The sequence below is a fragment of the Tamandua tetradactyla genome, chromosome 8 (genome assembly GCF_023851605.1).
Source record: "Tamandua tetradactyla isolate mTamTet1 chromosome 8, mTamTet1.pri, whole genome shotgun sequence".
Taxonomy (NCBI): Eukaryota; Metazoa; Chordata; class Mammalia; order Pilosa; family Myrmecophagidae; genus Tamandua; species Tamandua tetradactyla.
Genome location: NC_135334.1, coordinates 18,544,306 through 18,562,548, shown reverse-complemented (window position 1 = coordinate 18,562,548; position 18,243 = coordinate 18,544,306). Strand labels below are relative to the sequence as shown.

General features: G+C 37.1%; 1 long non-coding RNA gene across 7 annotated transcripts in view; it reads right to left on the bottom strand.

Moving 5' to 3' along the window:
• LOC143644096 (uncharacterized) overlaps positions 1-18,243 on the bottom strand; it is a 301,622-nt gene that overhangs the window by 48,662 nt on the left and 234,717 nt on the right. For 5 of the 7 annotated variants that reach the window (XR_013156511.1, XR_013156505.1, XR_013156509.1 and 2 more), the window contains one exon: positions 9,866-18,243. This exon is cut by the window's right edge. This is a non-coding gene — a long non-coding RNA (uncharacterized LOC143644096). Of the gene's footprint in view, positions 1-9,865 lie in introns of those variants that run through there. The other 2 variants (XR_013156508.1, XR_013156507.1) reach the window with 2 other exon arrangements.

Sequence of the window (18,243 nt, the reverse complement as noted above, 5' to 3'; positions counted from 1 at the left end):
ATCCTATTTTTCCCTTGGCTGCTTAAGTTATTTCAGGTTTAATCTGGTGCACTGAAACAAAAGCAGGCGGAAAGGTAAAACTTCTGTAATGCTATAAATAAGATTAAAAACTTACACAAAAGCACAAATGTCAACATGAGTTTAGCACTTCCTAAACCACGTGCCTGTAAAAAATTGTTTATTGTATGAAAATGTGATTCAAGCAAACACTTATTAAGCATCTATTATGCACTGGGCTAGGAATAATAGGATGAATAAGACAGAGTCCATCCTATCAAAGAACTCACAAAAGCTATCAGGAAAAATAGACAAGTACAACGCTGAGCATCATATAATATGGTATGCCAGCTGTTTGAATGAAGTAGCAAGTAGGCACAAAAGAAGGAACTTCCTGAGGGAAATGAGAAGGAAATATATATATAGAGAGAAAGTGACCTTTGGGCCAGGTTTTGGAGGACACAAACTGTCAAAACAAACATATCCTCAACTATGAACACAGCCCTCAGCAGGAATCTAAGTTTTAGGGTATTTTCAAAACATGAACTATGAACGTGATTAAGATTAAAGGTAAATCATAGGTAGGACATGTAATGAGCCACTTAACAGAGATAAGCTAATAAAATGAGTTATGTTTACGAGCACAGTACTCACACTTTATAAACCATAAGACTCTGCAGGATGAGGAATCTATGCTACATTCCATATTGCATTTTGTTGGTAGAGACCCTGAGAAATGTCTTCCCTTGATAGAGAAGGGGTTGGCAGTGATTTACTGGGGTTTTCAGCATATACCATAAGTAGAGCCCACAGAACATTTCTTATCTTTTAAAAATTGCTTTAGTTTAAGAATAAGCAATATAATCAATTGCATGATAGGCTAGAGGATATCAGACAGCAATCCATTATATTTATATAGCCTTTCTCCACAGTGCTGAAATAGAAAAGATTTCCAAATGATAAAATCAGAGCCTTAAAAGCAGAGAGCACAATGGAAGGGACTGATCGTCAAACTTCCAAACAGAAATCCTCCTGCCACTGTTTTTGCCATAAAGGGTCAGCATCCTGACATCACCTCTGAAGCAAAAAAAGGAATGACCTGAAGTTTATCCAATTGCCTTAGGGACACAACCCATGGGTAATATTAGGATTTTGTCTTCTGCTTCCTTATATATTAAGCACATTCTTCTAACAACTGTGAGCTGGAGCTAGTTGGGCAAGTATCAGCTGAGAGACCCTAAGTCCTCTGGAAACAAGATCTCTTAACTATTCCTATATTTATTTGTAAGGGAGCCCAATGTCAGTTATATAGAAGATCTGATTAAAAGTAAAAACAAAACAAAACCAAAGCCCACCACCACCAATGGTAAAAACAATTTTGGTTTTCAGTCCAAGATAGGTTATTCAAATGATTACCTGATGGTGAGAGCATGAAATGTTTGTCCAATATGGGGGGAAAAGCATCAAAGCATCCTTAAAAATGCTGTCTTGGTGGGGTGCAAAGGTAGTTCAGTGGTAGAATTCCCACCTGCCATGCATGAGACCCGGGTTTGATTGCTGGTCACGAACCTCACCCCGCCCCCACCCTACCCTCCAAAAATGCTGTCTTTGCCAACACAACCCTGGGGAAACTATTTTTTATAAAAAACAAATTGAGATTGCCCCCAATGCTTCATTTGTCTAGGTAAATGTCACTCAAGGCACAAAAGTACATCCTTAATAAAGTTGAAATGCAAGGTGATTATGCTTTACTTATCATGCTTGTATTTTTCTAGAATTTTTTATTTTTTTATCATTCACAATGTTTTTGTGCCTGGGAGAGAATGTGAAATTAAAACAACAATTAAACCATATCTCCATTGAAGAGCTTTCTTGATAAGTATTGCAAAGGTTTACTGACTTAACAGGACAACAAATTTATAATTTGCTGATGGCAGAAAAGGAATTCACTACTGGGGAATTCTAATATCTAAAATCTACATATCAAGATGCTGGAGAAGAACTAGAGAGAATAACAATGATTTTAATTTACTTATCCTATTTTGAAAAAAAAAGTCACTGGAGTCATCCTGGCTCACTTTCCTTAGTATTAGTCATACTGTATTTCCTTAAGACTGTGAGTGTGTTTCTATGTAAATAAACCATGTAGTTCACTTGGGGATAAAAGTCGCAGTATTTCAAGATTATAAAGACCTATTAGATCATCCGGTCTGGCCCAAAAGACATAGTCCCTAGATAGAGAACATAACTGTTGATCTTCGCCAAGAGGCCAAGAAAAAACATTCGGCAAAAATATTTTCCACACTTTTTTGTTTTAACTTATTTAAGTGGACTAGTAAAATTATCTCTGAACTGTTTCCCTTATCAGGCAGACACAAAGTTTAATTTATCTGAGTTGACAAGGTTCTATCGCCTCCATTGGTTGAAGAAATGATCTTGTTTGCAAAATAGGAACAGTGAAGAATCTGCTCTTTGAACTAGCCTGGTAGTTTCCTATCAGGAAAGAAAGTCAAAAGGTAAGTTTTTCCTAAGTTTATTTTCCCTAATCTATTTCCACTAGTTTCAGAGAAATGTGATACTCAAACATTGACTTGTACAAAGGAGAGAAGGAACAGAATCACAATTAACTGTTTTATGGGATCAATGTATTTTCCATTTTCCTTTGCCATATTTCATGGAATTTGTAGTATTTTTGAAACCTAAAGCATGGAGAGGTCTGGCACTATGGCGAATATGAAAGAGCAAATCAGCAATATGAACCCCAAAGAAATAGTGATAATGACTATACTGGTAAATATTCCCTTTATTCTGCAATTCATAAATCCTATTTCAACTATACCCTACATGGTCCCTCTACCCAGATTATATTCAGAAAAGTGTCGCTACTACTGAAGAGATGAAAGCCATGCCTGTGCATGTATATGAATGTCTAAATGTATATATACACACACACACAAGAACACAACAAATAGGAAAAACTAAAAAATAGTAAGTAAGGGATGGGTTGGCAATATAAAAGAAAACTTAGATCTGAACTTTTAAGTTGAATAATTTATCTTCCACTAAATATACAACAACTGAACCTATGAAGTCAGTCTTTTATTTGTATGGAGTTAGATTTTCAAGAGTAGGTATGATATTTTTGTTATGGGAGATTATATCATATTAGAAATTCTGTAGAAAAAAATTGTGGTCCTTAACTTCTTGAAGTCTATATCCTAAGTCAAGAGCTTACACTCTATTTAAGCTCGTAACAAGTTTGAGGATATAACTAAGACCCTTCAAATGCACTGAGCATGCCACTGTGATCTGAGCCCTTTGCCAGGTGTCATAGAGAACTAGAAAGGAGGTTTAGATATGGTCCCTGCCCTTCCAGAGATATATATCTACTCCACCATCCCTCATCTTCCATAAAAAACCAAAGTGAGAGACTGATTTCTGTTATCTATCTTATGTTGTCTTCGGCTGGTAAGTCAGAGACCAAGTAAGAAAACAGAACCTTCAAATAGGGAAACCGAGGGAAGTTTAAGGAAAGGATTATTTGCAAAGATTGGGGAAAGCTAAGAGACACCAACAAGGAATGGTGAAATGTCCCAGGATTAACAATAGTGAAAAGCTGCTACCATCCCTAGGCCTGAGAAAGCAAGGAGAAGAAGAGGTTACGAAAATCTGGAGAGAGAGCTAGAACTATAGTAGATGGCACCTTCTGTAAGAAATGCAGCCAGGCCTAGCCCTGGCCCACAACCTGCTGGGAGCCAGAGGGGGTTAAGTACCTTAACCTCTTTTCTCCACTTTCCCTTGGATCTCCTCCTGCTGCTTTCCTTTGGCCAAATGCACTCAAAAGCCAGAGGGCAGGGAGATCGCTGAGGTACTCCATGAAGATCAAACTCTGAGAGCACAGAGCAGGATGAAAATGTTAGGCAGAAGATCTCACAAGGCAGAGAATAACCAGTGGAACTCGCTAAATTTATAACCGCCTAAGTTCACAGGGTATTGTATATGCGGTATTCAGAACTAAATATTTTGGTCGATTGGTTAAGAGTAATGTTTAATTTGCAACAGAATACTTTGGCACTTTTCCCTTAGATGAGATCAGACAGTAAATATTTACATGAGTTTCCACTTCAGCCATAGAACATAAATGGTAAAATCTAGTTTAGCCTATATTCTGCCAAACTGAGGTATGTAATTGGCACTGTTCATACCAACTAAATATACAACATAAATTTAACTTCATAATGCTAACCTTGAGGTGTATGGGATCTTGAATGACTTATAAACCTTAAAGAACGATCAAACTATATTTAGAACAGTTTCAGTTTTAAGCGGAATACAATCTTGTTTTTAAACTTGTCATTCAGGTGTGCCATTTATGGCAAATCTGTTTAAACACTCCATTGATTTACCTGAAAACTCTGTTAGTTATGGCAGATGATACAAAGTTGACTTCTCATAGTTCATTTTGTACCTTTCTGTTTAGTCTTTGGGGATAAATTCTCCTTTAATTACGCTTACTGTAATATGTGTCTGGCATATTGGTTCCAGTATATCAGCAGCACTTCATTACTTGATAATAAAAAGCTCAATAATAAACAATAATAATCAACAAATAGATTAAAAGACTCTTAAACCCTCAGAGGATTTAGAACACACTTCGTGAACACCCCGTTTATGTCTTGAAGCTGTCTATTAGCAGTTGACCAGAAGCAGCATGCTGCTTTAATACTGCACACTCCCCATTGAGGATAGTCTGTCCCAAACTGAAATGCAAGCTATGATTTGAATTCTATACATTTTATCCAGATTTACAAACAGCAACTGCAGAACACCCAGGCCCTTATTCATTAAACAATAAGTCAATTCTGGAATTCCTCTCCCTCTTTTTTGATTTGATGAACTGTTATCCATGAAATTTGGCTGCCCTTAATGCAACAGATTCAACAATTAAGTACTGGCATTGCAGCGCATCCAAATGGTTTGGAAACTTGTTCATGAGTTTCCAGTTCAATGAGAAAAACTGAAGGCACATTCCTATTTCCTCCCACCAAAACCAGTGGATTCAGCTGACACCACATCTGAGCAGTAGTCAATAAATATTCCACAAATATTTCAAAGACTGTCTAACACGGAAAAGTTGACACGTATTTGGTGGATCTAAACGGTGCAGATAACCCTCAAAATGGATCTTTGATCCAAAACTGTTCACCTCAGAGTAGAAAGTCTTTAGGTCCTCAAGTAATGGGACGTCCTAATTTTAGTCTCGAATCACAATTCATTAACAATGAAACAAATTTTCATTTTAAAGCTGCAAATCTTCGCTAAATTTTCGGTGAGGGCCACTTTCAAATGCATGAATAATCAGACCACAAAAATATATTTGGACATAATTTTAAACATTACCCAGAATATAAAGTCTACTTTTGGATAATTTTCATGTAAAAATCTCGGCATAATTGTATTTCTTAATTTTTCTTCCTTACTTCCCATTCACAAATACATTGATACATATCCACTAGAGCTGAAGCACATGTCAGAGAAAGCAAAGATATATAAAAAGTAGGATAAGGAAGAAAGAGGTAGCAACACCATCCTGTATCTCTCCTGGTCAGATTTTAGAAAATACCCAAGAGAAGCCTTCCACTATGCTTATTCAAAAAATTCTCTTTCCCTGGATTTGTACCTTGAGAGGTTAAATCCCCCCCACCAGAACTTGGAACTAATCATTAAAGCAAGAGAAAAAAAAAAAAAAGGCAGGAGACAGAATCCTCCTTCTATACAAGGCTCAAGCCATATCAAACACGACATTACGTGAACTTCTCCCCTCCTCCATCCCTCCTTAATGCACCACATAGAGAAGGCTCTCATGTTGTAAAGATGTCATATATATTTTCTCTTCACTCAAAGCTTCCTGAATAAAGAGAGATCTATTTGTCTCCATGGTGTTTTCGCCATTAACAGTATCAGAGCTGCAGGAACACAATGGGAGATGTGTTTTCCGTTAACCTCTTGACTCAGAGATGTCCTGATGCTAAACGTTATTGCATTTTGCATTAGCACAGAACAGTGGGAGTTCTGTGACTGATGTAAAAGGGTTGAGAAGGGCCACAGAAACTCTCATGTGTCCCATACAGCAGTTGGCGGTGGAGCACGAAGCACATAATTTTTGTTCAGAGAGAGCACAAATAGGAACCAGGGCAGGGGGTGGTGAATTTCACATATCCTTGTCCTGTTCATCACTGAGATTATACTGTCAAATCTCACTCAATGCTTTAACATACCTTGTTCATAGATACTCACTTGGCAGAAACTAATTTACTTTTCTTTATTACAAAATCATCCTAGTAGTGTTTGGCAAACCATGGAAGGAAGAAGGAATTAATATCTACTGTTTCCATAGGCTACTTTTTCCATTGCCTTAATGTGGCCTTAGTGTTAAGGTAGTAACCAGTGTTGTAAACTATTTCCTACTGTACTCATGCCCCTTTGGCCATACGGAGATGGACTTGGGAATATCTCCTTTCATGTTTTAAGACAGGAAGATAAGGAAGCTAATAAGTAAGATTCTAGTCACTGTCATCTATGAGCCCTGAATGATGGTCCCAGAAATTATCCAGTTCCTCCCTATTGCTTTACATAATTTAGACACTGAGGTTCAGAAAGTTTCAATGATTTCAGTATGGCAGAACCAGGCAGGATACTAGAACTCATCCTCCAGCTGAATTCTCTTTACACATGCTATCCAAGGATTCTTCTGCTGAATGAACAATTATTATAATATGGAGATCTTTAGGATTCTATTCAATGTCACAATGTCCTTATTTCTAAAGTGAAACTTTCATAATGCTGCATCTGAGGATTGTGTATTAATGAAGGGAATTCCAATTCACAAAAATGATGAGCTTTTTGACTACAATTAAAAAAGGGTGGGTGCATGGGTGGTTCGGTGGTAGAATGCTTGCTTTCTTTGCAGGAGATCTGGGTTCGATACCCGGACCACACACCTTAAGAAAAGGGGGTGGGGAGGGAACTTGATGTATTCATCAAAAGATGGGAAGCTATTTGAAATTTCTCACCCTAAGCCTAAGTACCTGGATATCCTGCAATTCAGAATTCCAGACTTACTGAATTAGAATCTGCATCATTAAAAGATCCAATCATATTAGCATGGAGTTTGAGAAATTCTTATTTAAAGGAAGTTTTCAATAGAAGTTTGAAGTACCATTGTTAGAGAAATAGGCTATTATAGATCACTAGCAATAGGTCTCCCTCAGAATAGAAAAACATGTTTTCTGGTGGAGTTAGAATAGGGAGGGCAAGAGATGAAGGGGAAATCGCACACTGGGACAAGAATAGTAATGAGGAATAGAGTGCTATTTGCAGTCAGAGCTTACACTAACTAGAAAATACGTATTAGATGAATTAAGAGAAACATGGGTCATTCATTTCTCCCTGATTCTTGAGAAAGCTCAGAAAAGATAAGTGAGTCAAAGCCAATTTTAAGAAGCTTAGGGTTTGTATCAGTCCTTACAAGAATTTTTTGGAAGTTCACTATAAGGAGATTGATTGCTTGAATGACTCTACTAATAAACCAAGGATAAAATAATTTGATGCCTGCAAATAAAGCACAGATTACCTGTCTTCAAGAAAGTTGATAAATTCACTATTCTACTTAGCCAGAGTCTCCTGAAATTGTTTTTGCAAAATATTCCTTGCTTGATGAAGGAGATCAAAATGCCAACCATATACGTATGTTTTGAAGATTGTCAATGTACTAGAAAATAGCTGGAGTAAGTTACCAGATTCTAAATAAATAAAAATAACATTTACACTGCCAGGATATTACAATTACTTGATGACATTTAGAAATCTAGCATGCTGTAACTCTTTTTATTTTTAATCCTAATGCTAATTCCCAGAAGATACTAAGAGTGTTTGAATGGTCAGTTGGGGATTTCTGGGACTAAGAATGACTGGCAGTTCTACAAAATTCAGTGAAGTGTTTCACGGTGGAAAGAGAAAGCCTACTCACTGTGGCACATGTTTTGTGATGCATGATCGACTTGTGCATCCCAATTTGGACATGTTCTTGATCTTGGTCTGCCTTCTACTGGTCTGCACCATTGTAAATGTGATCTCTGTGAGACGTTACTTCACTGAAGGCGTGGCCCCACTAAAGCAGGCTAAGGTTTCATCTGATTGCTGGAGTCCTTTGTAGGCAGAGTGAAATTCAGACAGCAAGAGAAGTCATGAGAGACCACCAAGTACATTGTCACATGACAGGAAAGCCAAGGACCACTGATCACCAGCAGCCAGCCCCAGAATGCCACAACCTTCAGGAAGAGAGCATTGTCTCGCTCACAACTCGATTTTGGACTTCTCCTAGACTCAAAACCATGAGCCAATAAATTCCCACTGTTTAAGCAAACCCATTGTATGGTATTTGTTTTAGCAGCCAGGAAACGAAAACATTCTCCAAACATGGAAACAGGAAATGAATCATCACTGAGAAACAGTCTACCCATATTCATTCCTGACTGAAATTGACACTAGGATGTGCCTAACGTGGCCTCCAACATACTTTATTTTCCTTGTAGTTCCCAAACTCTTTCACTTTACCACGGGCTTTTGGCTTAAAAACATATCAGGATGACCTTCAAGACACCGCCGGCATCCTGAAAGCAAATGTGGTATTATCTAAACTCTGGAAGACACAACCTTCTGACCACAGGCAGTAGAACCTCAATCATGTTGAAGTTACTTTGTCTTCAGAAGCAGGACATTCCAAACACTAGTTTGCCCCTGGGAATCACAGACGTCTGAACCCACTCAAGTTTATACCACTGAAAAGGAGAGAGCCTTGTCTTGTACAGAAAGATAACTCGATTAAAGAAAAACTTTATGAATGCCCAAACAGTACTAAGTAGATCCTCATATGTCAAGTGGCTACAGATGTTTAGTACACAAACTCTTATCCAACACAGACACAGGTGGTAAGTGTGTTTCATGCCAAACTCATAACAAATGTGTCAAAGTAATGACAGTGGCTTCTAGAGCAAGGCCATAGGAAAGGACGAATGAATAAGCTAAGAAATAATACTGTACAGGAGGCTCTGAGTTTTACTCCAAACTCTGCTGCAAACATTCAGGGTAGCGTAAAGTAAAACATTTAACCCCTAGTTAGCTCCGCTTCATCATCAAACTAAGGCTAGTTAACCTTGACCTCTCAGTAATGTGACAATCACTATGATTCATCATGCAAGTATTTGAGCATGGGATCAAAATAGCAGCACTGGATGTCATCTTTCCCTTAAGGTAGCTTACAGAGCTATGACTACAGACTAAAAAATCACTCTCTTGTATGCATGTTGGTATATCAAGCTGCCAGAAATTACAGAATAGATTAAATAGCCTCAATTAATACCTCTGACTGTGCATTCTCTGTTGAAATGGGTTTTGGACTTGGAGACAAACTGGAATTCTAGTGCTGATTTTGCTGCTGCTATGATCTGTGGAGACTGTGTGAGTTTAGTCTAAGACAGGCAAAAGTCACAGCATTCATGATGCTGGTTAGCACCATTAAATGGTCAAGCTTCTGTTCTGATACAATCAATCCCCACATTATTACCATTCCAGTCTCTTAGCATTTTTTCACAGAAGTCAGTTGGAGAATATCTAATTAACAGTGATATAAAATAGCATCCAAAGACCAACAGCCTCAAATCCAAAGTGTGAATGTAGAAATATGATTCTTGATCTGAAGAGCTTCTTACAATGGAAGGTACACAATTTCTTTCAATTTTTTGAAATCCAAGAAAGTGCCATGCCTTCCTGGATTCATACCTTTTGCAGGAAACGTTGTTTCCTATCTCCAGGGCTGGCCAGGTGACTTGCTTTGGCAGGTGAGATACTAGCAAACATAAAGCAGGTAGAGGCTTGCAAAATGCTTGAGCCAATGGGCTTGTCTTTGCTCTGCCTCCCCTGCCTTCACCCTGAGAATGGACCAGGACTAGCCTGTTGGAGGATGTGGCACATGGAACAGAACTGGGTTGCCCCCATCATCTCAGCAAACCCATCCTACAGTTGACAGCCTGAATGAGTGAATCTGGCCACGACCAGAAAACTGCCCAGTCTAAATCACTGACCTGCACACTCATGAGCTAAAGATATTTTAGTTGTTGTATGCTGCTGATGTTTTATAGTTATTGGTTATGCTGCATTATTCTGACAATAGGTAACCAAATAAACCAAAATCCAGCCCAAGAAAAAGTACATGAAAATACAGCACAAGGTCAAAATGAAATGAAACCTGACTTCTAAAATACCAATAAAATAACTATACCCAATCTTACCTTTCATAGGCTTTCCTAGGAAAAAAAAGGCTCGGAGGAATCATGATCATTTTCGCCATGTTGCTTTGTGCAAGACCCAAGGAAAGCTAGGAGGCTGTACAGTTATCTCCCTTGATGTAATTCTAAACTATACAACCTACTACCTCAACCTGGGAACATGCAGTCACAATGGCTGGAAAGCTACCACTTCTTAAGCAATGAAATGACAAGTTAGTCTTACAATAGTTCGTCATGGTGTCATCTATTTGGGCCATTCATAAAGACAAAACATCAAAGATCCTGATGGTAGAGAAAATAAAACAAGAAACTCAGCTTGAGATTATTATGCAAACACTAAGGGAATAAATATTTGGGACTTGGTCTTCCTGAAATGATTTGTGCCTAAAAATGATAGTAATGTTACATAATGACAGTTGTTCTGATCAATCCAATTTCCCTTGATATCCACTGAAAGAATTCAAAAGTAGACCAATATTTAAACTTGGACATTTGAAAAGGAGTTAGGAAATAATTATATTTTCCAGAAAAACTGGAATCTCTAAAGGGTCAATAAATAAAGGAAAGTTGCCAGAACACAGTGAAATGATACAGAAAATAGGGTTCTGAGCAAAGTAGAGAGAAACAAATATAGAAGCTATGCTGAACATTCACCTGAGTATTTATCATATAGGTATATTACATAATTTACATATTTACACAGTGTTTCAGAGTTGACAGTTCATTTAGTTAACTACAAACTGTGCCTCTGTGTTGTTTCTTTACAAAGCCAATGAGGGAAATTTCCGTATTTGCATTTGCATTTTTTAAACTGGGTTTTTCTTTTATCATCAGTGCCATTTAGATGCTAGAGCAGGAGACAGACTCTTAGAAGCTTGGTTACTTCCCATCTCCACGTGAACTCACGTTTGGTCGGGTTTGTGTTTTCCCATGAGGAGTGCCTTGTGGTTTATCTATGGCCAGCTCTCTTCTCATTGCTTAGATGAACTCTGGTTTTGCATGATAAATACAGGCTGTGCCACAAAGGAGCTGGACCTAGGCATATAGAGATCAAGGAGTGTCTGGGCACTTTAAGATTGACATTTCTATGGTGCCCATTGTGTTCAAGTGACAGATCCAAATGCTATTAAGCTGGTGTTTTTTCATGTTAGCCCACTAGTCTGGAGAAGGTATTTTTTTTCAAGTCTTCTGACCCTATTCCCTCATGTAGTTTTCATGGGGTGGGGATGCGTTTTTAACTTGACTGCCTCAATTGGATCAATGCTATCTGGTTTGGGGAACAGACTGTGAGGTTAACTTTACCAGGCAAATTCCTGTTCATCTTTCAAATCTCAATTCAAAGAATCTGCCCTCTGATAATTTCATAGTTTCATATACACATTTTAAATTAATCTGTCTCCTTCACTAGACTATATAAGTTATTTGAAGATAGGGACAGTGTATTCAATTTTGCATATCAAGTACCTCCTGAGTGCCTAGTACAAGACATACAGGTTTTTAAAAAACATTAAAAAATGTTTTTCAGAAAAAAAAAAGACAAGATGCATGAATGAATGAATGGATAAATGGGAGCATAAAGGAACAGAAAGTTGAGGGCCAGGTGGTTTTATATTTTTGTTAGGTCCCTTGTTTTTCCCCTTATATTGTGACTTCACTCATATTAAGGTAGATTTGCTATCAGGATTTCAAACAGGGAAAAATCATAGAATGGCTGAATACGATCTAGCAAGTACATCTTAAATCCTTGATCTTATGGAAATTCAAGAGGTAACTTATGTGCAAGACAATATTCATTGGGATACTAAGAGGAACTATAATCATTTTTTCTTTCATTTGAATTTCTTTCATTTCCATTACATTAAACATTTGCCTGATTCTGTAAATGCAATTAGGATAATTATCATTCTTATAAATGAGAATCAAGGTAGGGAAAAGACAGGTAAGAGTGAGCAAAAGAAGATAAAACAAAAAATGGAAAAGCCTTGGTGTGCTAGAATACTAGTATTTAGCCTTAAATGTATAGCTTCTTGAGCTTTTAAATATCTGGAAATGGAAAAATTCATCTTTCTCCATGTTTATTCTTATTTTGGGGGTCAAAGATATAAAGATGTTGCTCTTACAATGTTAATGGTTTCAATACCCTGCTCTTTCGGTTGTGTGAATTTCCTTGTTTATTTACCCTGATTTTACCCCATTATCATGTATTAGTGCAATTACGGCTCATTACATAATTAGTGTAAATATTTGTAGGCATGTAATAACAACATGCAATTATGATATGGAATGATGTCATAAAGATCTTATTGAAAAGAAGTAAAAAAAATAAAATAAGCAGCGGCATTTATAGAACAGCAATTGTACACCTTTAGGTATGGAGAATATATTGTTCTCTTATTTTAGAAAATATATTCCAAAGGTACTCTGAATACATGTAAATAGATTCGCAATCTGTGGAACACTGAGGTTTAATGCTACCAGGAGCAAAAATTACAGAAGGATGGACTGCAAATAAAAACTACAGGTATCTGGGATTAGATAAAAGTAGGAACCCCCATTAGTAAATGTATTCTGGGTTTGACTAGATATTTGGAAGTTGAACAAACGTTATGATTAAAACATCTGATATAAAACATGTGTCTGAATGGTTGATGTGCAATTTTGCAAAGAAGCTCCTAACCAGATAATCATTTGTTTTTTTTTGAAGTCAGAGTAATATCTTTGTCCTTTAGAAAAGTGCTGGACATGTAGTAAGCTTTCATAAGTGATCAAATGACTCCTATAATTTTTTTCTAGCCTTATAGCTATACCAAAAGTAAAAAGCGGCTTTATTTCACCATACATTTTATTAACCACCATGTTAGGTGCTAATGAGAATCTTTGAAGATCTTTTTGAGAGTCTTTTCAATTGACTTCTCTGTGAAATTTCAGAGCTATTTGGGCATAATGAGGCTTTCTAAATCTTCACTGGAGAGGCTAGGTGACATCTGATGAGTTTAGATACCCGAGAAGGCAGAAAAGGATCCATAGAACTTACAAATACTGAGGAATGCTTAGTAAGCATGTTGAAAAATAACAAATCATATTAATTTAAAATTCAAAGTTAATTCTTTCACACACATACATTTTCTTCCCATGTAGAAAAATCTATTTATTAATATTGGAACATAAATTAGAAATACTTTTGAAGCTAAATATCAGCACCTCCACTCCCACAAACCCCGGTGATGAAAGATGGGCAACTTTATCTAATGCAGTTCTAGAATAAGAATTATTTTTTTCTATTGCTTTTTTTTAAAATCTAAACTCTGCCTTAGCATTACATCTTAAGACACCTATTTCGATAGTGATGATTTGAGAATTTTAATAAAAGTAGTTCGGTTTGTAACCATTTTCTCTATATCTCCATGCAATAACGACTACTGAAATATATTTTTACAGTCTTTCTGGGGAATACCCTGAAATCATTTTACTTTCTGCATGCTTCCTGTAGGATATTTGGTCCATTCTCAGGGAGCCCCAAAGGAAAAATTAATATCTACAGAACAATTCATTCATGAACATGGAAGAAGGGAAAAATACTGAATTTCATCATCATGTAAAATATTTAATATCCTGTTTCTTGTGGCCAATGTCCAGGGGCTTTGGACTTTCCACTAGAATATTTTCTAACCAGATGAATCAAAATAATAACTTCTTAGGCCTTTTAGAAACTTTGAAAGGGTCAACTGTTCTGCAGACTCTTCTTAGGGTAATGGGTTTTAAAAACTCCTTAAGAGAAGCAATCTGGCAAAGAAAACATACTGGCCATCCTGCAGTTCTGGGTTTGCTTCTATATAGAAAACATTTGGAGTTCAGAATCCCCATAGATCCAGGAACTCTGTTGGTCCCACTGGTTGCACATTTAACTACAGGTTAAAGGGATGATGAGTAGAAACAGGATTTTGCTCTTATCAGACGTAAGTGTTTATTCATGGAGGTGCAGTTTAATTTGTGGACAGGTTACCCATTCCAACTCAGCCACATCAAAGAGGCATGTAAAACCACACCGAATAGATTATTTGTTTATTGGGTGGATAAAAGCCTTGGGCAAACAATTATTTATGACACACATCAATGGGGAGAGCCTTACTCTTCTGGATGTAGTATCCCATCATTCCATAACAAAGCAGTACTTTCTTGGCAAGGTAGAAGTTGAGATCTAGAGACAGCTCTCCTCAATGCTATGCAGACCAAGCTCTGGGGAAATGCATGTAAACGATATCCTCTCTGCCTGGCATCTACAGGGTTCTATATTTTACCTTTTGAACATATGTGATCTATATCTGGGCCTTTCTAATTCAGATACTCAAAATTTCATTTTTATGCACTTGTTAGAAGACAGAGTTCCAGTTATTCCTAAACAAGATGCCTTTTAAGAAGAGCCCACACGTAATGAAATAAAATTTATCCACTTGAAATTCAATTTTTTTTCTTTCTTATTTTAACCCAACAACAACTTCATGTTGACTTTTTTGTTAGAAGAGGCTGCAAAAAGAAATCTTGAGGGAATTCCAGGCACTATGTTTGACCAAGAGGGAATGCAAAAGTTTAAGAGTCATCCAATCTGATCAACTTTTCACCCTGGGTTCTGTTTACAGATTCTTCAGCTCACATTGTTGGAATGAGACAAATATAGCTAGTTTTGCTTTGATCTGCAGTCAGTTTGGCTTTCTAATCCTGGCACAATGGTGACATTTAAGAGGCAAGGGGATAAAATTATTTTCATTCCAGCCTTTTAAACACGATGAAGACCTAAAAAACAGCTCTTCAGAAAGTTGGACCTAAACAGGCAATTTCTTTTATATAAAAATGCCTTCTTACAGTACTGGGTGTTTACAGAAGTATAAATAGTTACACACATCCATTCCCTCAATAATCTTGTTTATGAAGATAAGGACTGATCTGACTGCACTTGGAGAAAAATGGGTGAGAAAGAATTGCTCCAAGGGAGCACCCAAACCAGGGTAATATTATTTGTCTTATAGACAGGTCTCTGCCACTTTCCAAAAAAAAGATCATAACTTTGAAAACACTTCATCAAGCTTACAGAAAACAAAACAAAACCTGTGTTAACGGATCTGCTTACTTATCACTCAACAGCGAGTTGCGTGAATCACCCGAATTCTCGCTGTCTCACCTGCAAGCCCTGTCCCCTCAATTTGGCAGCTGAGACCAGTTATGAGACAAGGCATTGGAAAGCGAGCCTGTCAGTGAATGACTGAGAGCCCTCAACCATCTCAGAACAAAAGATCTTCCTCCATCCCAGCCCTTCTTTTCGTGTCTAGGTTCTTAAGGGAAACTAAGGGGGGAGAAGGAGAATAAAAGCACTGGAAGGATATTGAATGGCAGACAGGCAAAGGCCGTGGTTTGTGCGATTGCCTAACAGACACATACCTATAGACACGAGCTTGTGTGGACTGTCACCACAAGTTCGGATCTACGGGTTTGTGGCAACAGGCCTCAGTATCTTCTCTCGTTTGGGGATTTGACATGTCTGAAAATAAAACGTTAAAACCATTAGTCCAAAAAAGATTCTGCCCTTCTATCATTTCATGCCAGAAGTGGAAAAAGACTTCATTCTGCTCTTCAAAGGGCAAATGTTAAGCAGCATCTTCTATGTTCTCCCCCACACACCTCCCTTGTTTTCATCTACTCCACAGATAGAGAGGGCTTGGGGTAAAACTCATTGCGTTACTCTTTAGTGTTATGGAAGACTCACTTATTCAGTCCTTAACACATAATCTGGGCCAAGTGATATCAATATGGCACCCGTCAGCAGAATACAGAAAATTATTTAAATTGTCGGCAGTATGAGAGAGACAGAGAGAAAACATGAGAGCCCAAATTCAAGTTAATTATTTTGTATACCTGCAATGACATGAAAAAGGTTAGGATATTTTCCCTTTTATTTTTGTTCTGGGAGAAGTGGAAAATAACTGGAATAAACTAGGGACTGGCACCATTAGATTTGTAAGAGTATGTTCTGAAAACTATTCTAGAAGAGGCTTCCAACTATATTAAATTGGAAGGCTCATCTTCAGGAAAAGTTTGCGGTTTTGTTCCCAGCTTTCTCACCCCCTTATTGGTCCAAATTATTAACAATACTGATTAAGTGCCAGCATGTTTTATAAAATTTGAAGCAGATAGTGGGGATGAATCCATTTTTGAGGCCACGTTATTAAAGGATTTCGCTGGTCAATATAACATCTTTCCTACAAATATGTATAAGTGGTTTATGTGGTTCCTTTTGTGAATGTCACCTGAAGACATAGCCTTAATCATAAGCACTTCAATCATACATGATGGAAAACTAAGTAATCATTCTTCATACATGTTGGAAAAACATATGTCTCCATCCTTTTGCAGACTTAATAAGAGACCTTTTCAATGTTAAGCAATGGCTATGCATCCTCCTTTGCCTCGACATATGGGCATCAATCTACTTCTTTCCCAAGACACTGGGAGGTGAACTTAGGCTCTACTAACAATGAAAAAGATAAAACTTAATTTGGGTATCATTTAGAAAACAGAGTAGACCTTTATATGTGCTACCTAAAAGGCAAAAGCAAGAAAACAGGAAACCAACAGTAAGACAATCAGGGACTGAGATACAACCATTTATTGGCACTTCACTGCCTGGCTATTTCATAGCAAGTGAGCTGTGGATATGATTTCTTGGAGCCTGAGAACTTCGTTGTAGTTCTTTGGCTTGGCTTTAGATCCAGAGAAAGAACCACAGCAAGTGGACGTACATAGGATCCAAACAAGTCACCTCAAAATGGTCTTTATTTTATTTAAACATGCTTATTTCTTTTCTAAAATACCTATTTTTGAATGAAGTCTGAGGCTCTTATTTTCCTTTGATCTTTCTGATAAAGGTATTGGGCCAGAGATATTAGAGGATGGGCACACTGGATGTCATGAAGTGCTGCTGGAACACTTGTCATATAGGAAGTCTTATTAAAATAAAAGGGAATAAGTTCAGGGTCCCAGGGTGACAAAAATTAATTTTTATTATCAGATTTATTAAAATAATGTAATGCAATATATTTGTTAGCAACAGATCTTAGATAGTAACACTGCTAGATAAGTGGAAAATATGGACCAGAGCAAATACAATGGCAAAAGCAGGGTAAGATAATGTACCAAAATAATAAATCATTTATGTTATTAAATATTATAGATAGTACAAATTTCTTCAATTACACCAAAAGAAAACTGCTTGCATCACAACAGCTAAGCTCAAATTCTAGTCACTGGGCATGTGAGGGGATAGTGCCAAAAAATGCCATGTAGTATTACCAATCTAGGACTAATGTTAAAACACCAATACTGCCATTATGTAATTTATATACATCATATCTTCCAGGAACTCAAATCACTTGGCAGACTTTTTAGAGACAACTCTCAAACATTGGCATTTTTTTTCTTCTTTTTTTTTTTTTCCACATGGGCAGGCATCAGGAATCAAACCCGGCTCTCCGGCATGGCAGCCTAACGTCTGCATTTTTAAATTCAGTCACAGAGTTTAAGAATTATGTCTGATAGCTTCAAATAAGCTGTGCCTAATTCATTGTCAAAAGAAGCAAGGACTGTTAACTAATAACTTTCAAATATTTTCAAACACTACTGAATTGAATGACATGGCTGTTCTACAAATTGGCTGCGAATCTTATAAAACTGATTGCTGTGTCTAAAAATTAGGTTTAAAATGCAGTTATTCTTCATAATTAAGTCATTCAAGCACGTCCCGAAAATTTGCAAAACTTGAAGAAATGGAAGGTCTGGGGAAGTCATAGGAATATGCCATTACCTGAAAAAAAGTAACTTCTTTTGAATCCTATTTTTAAACCTGTTGCCA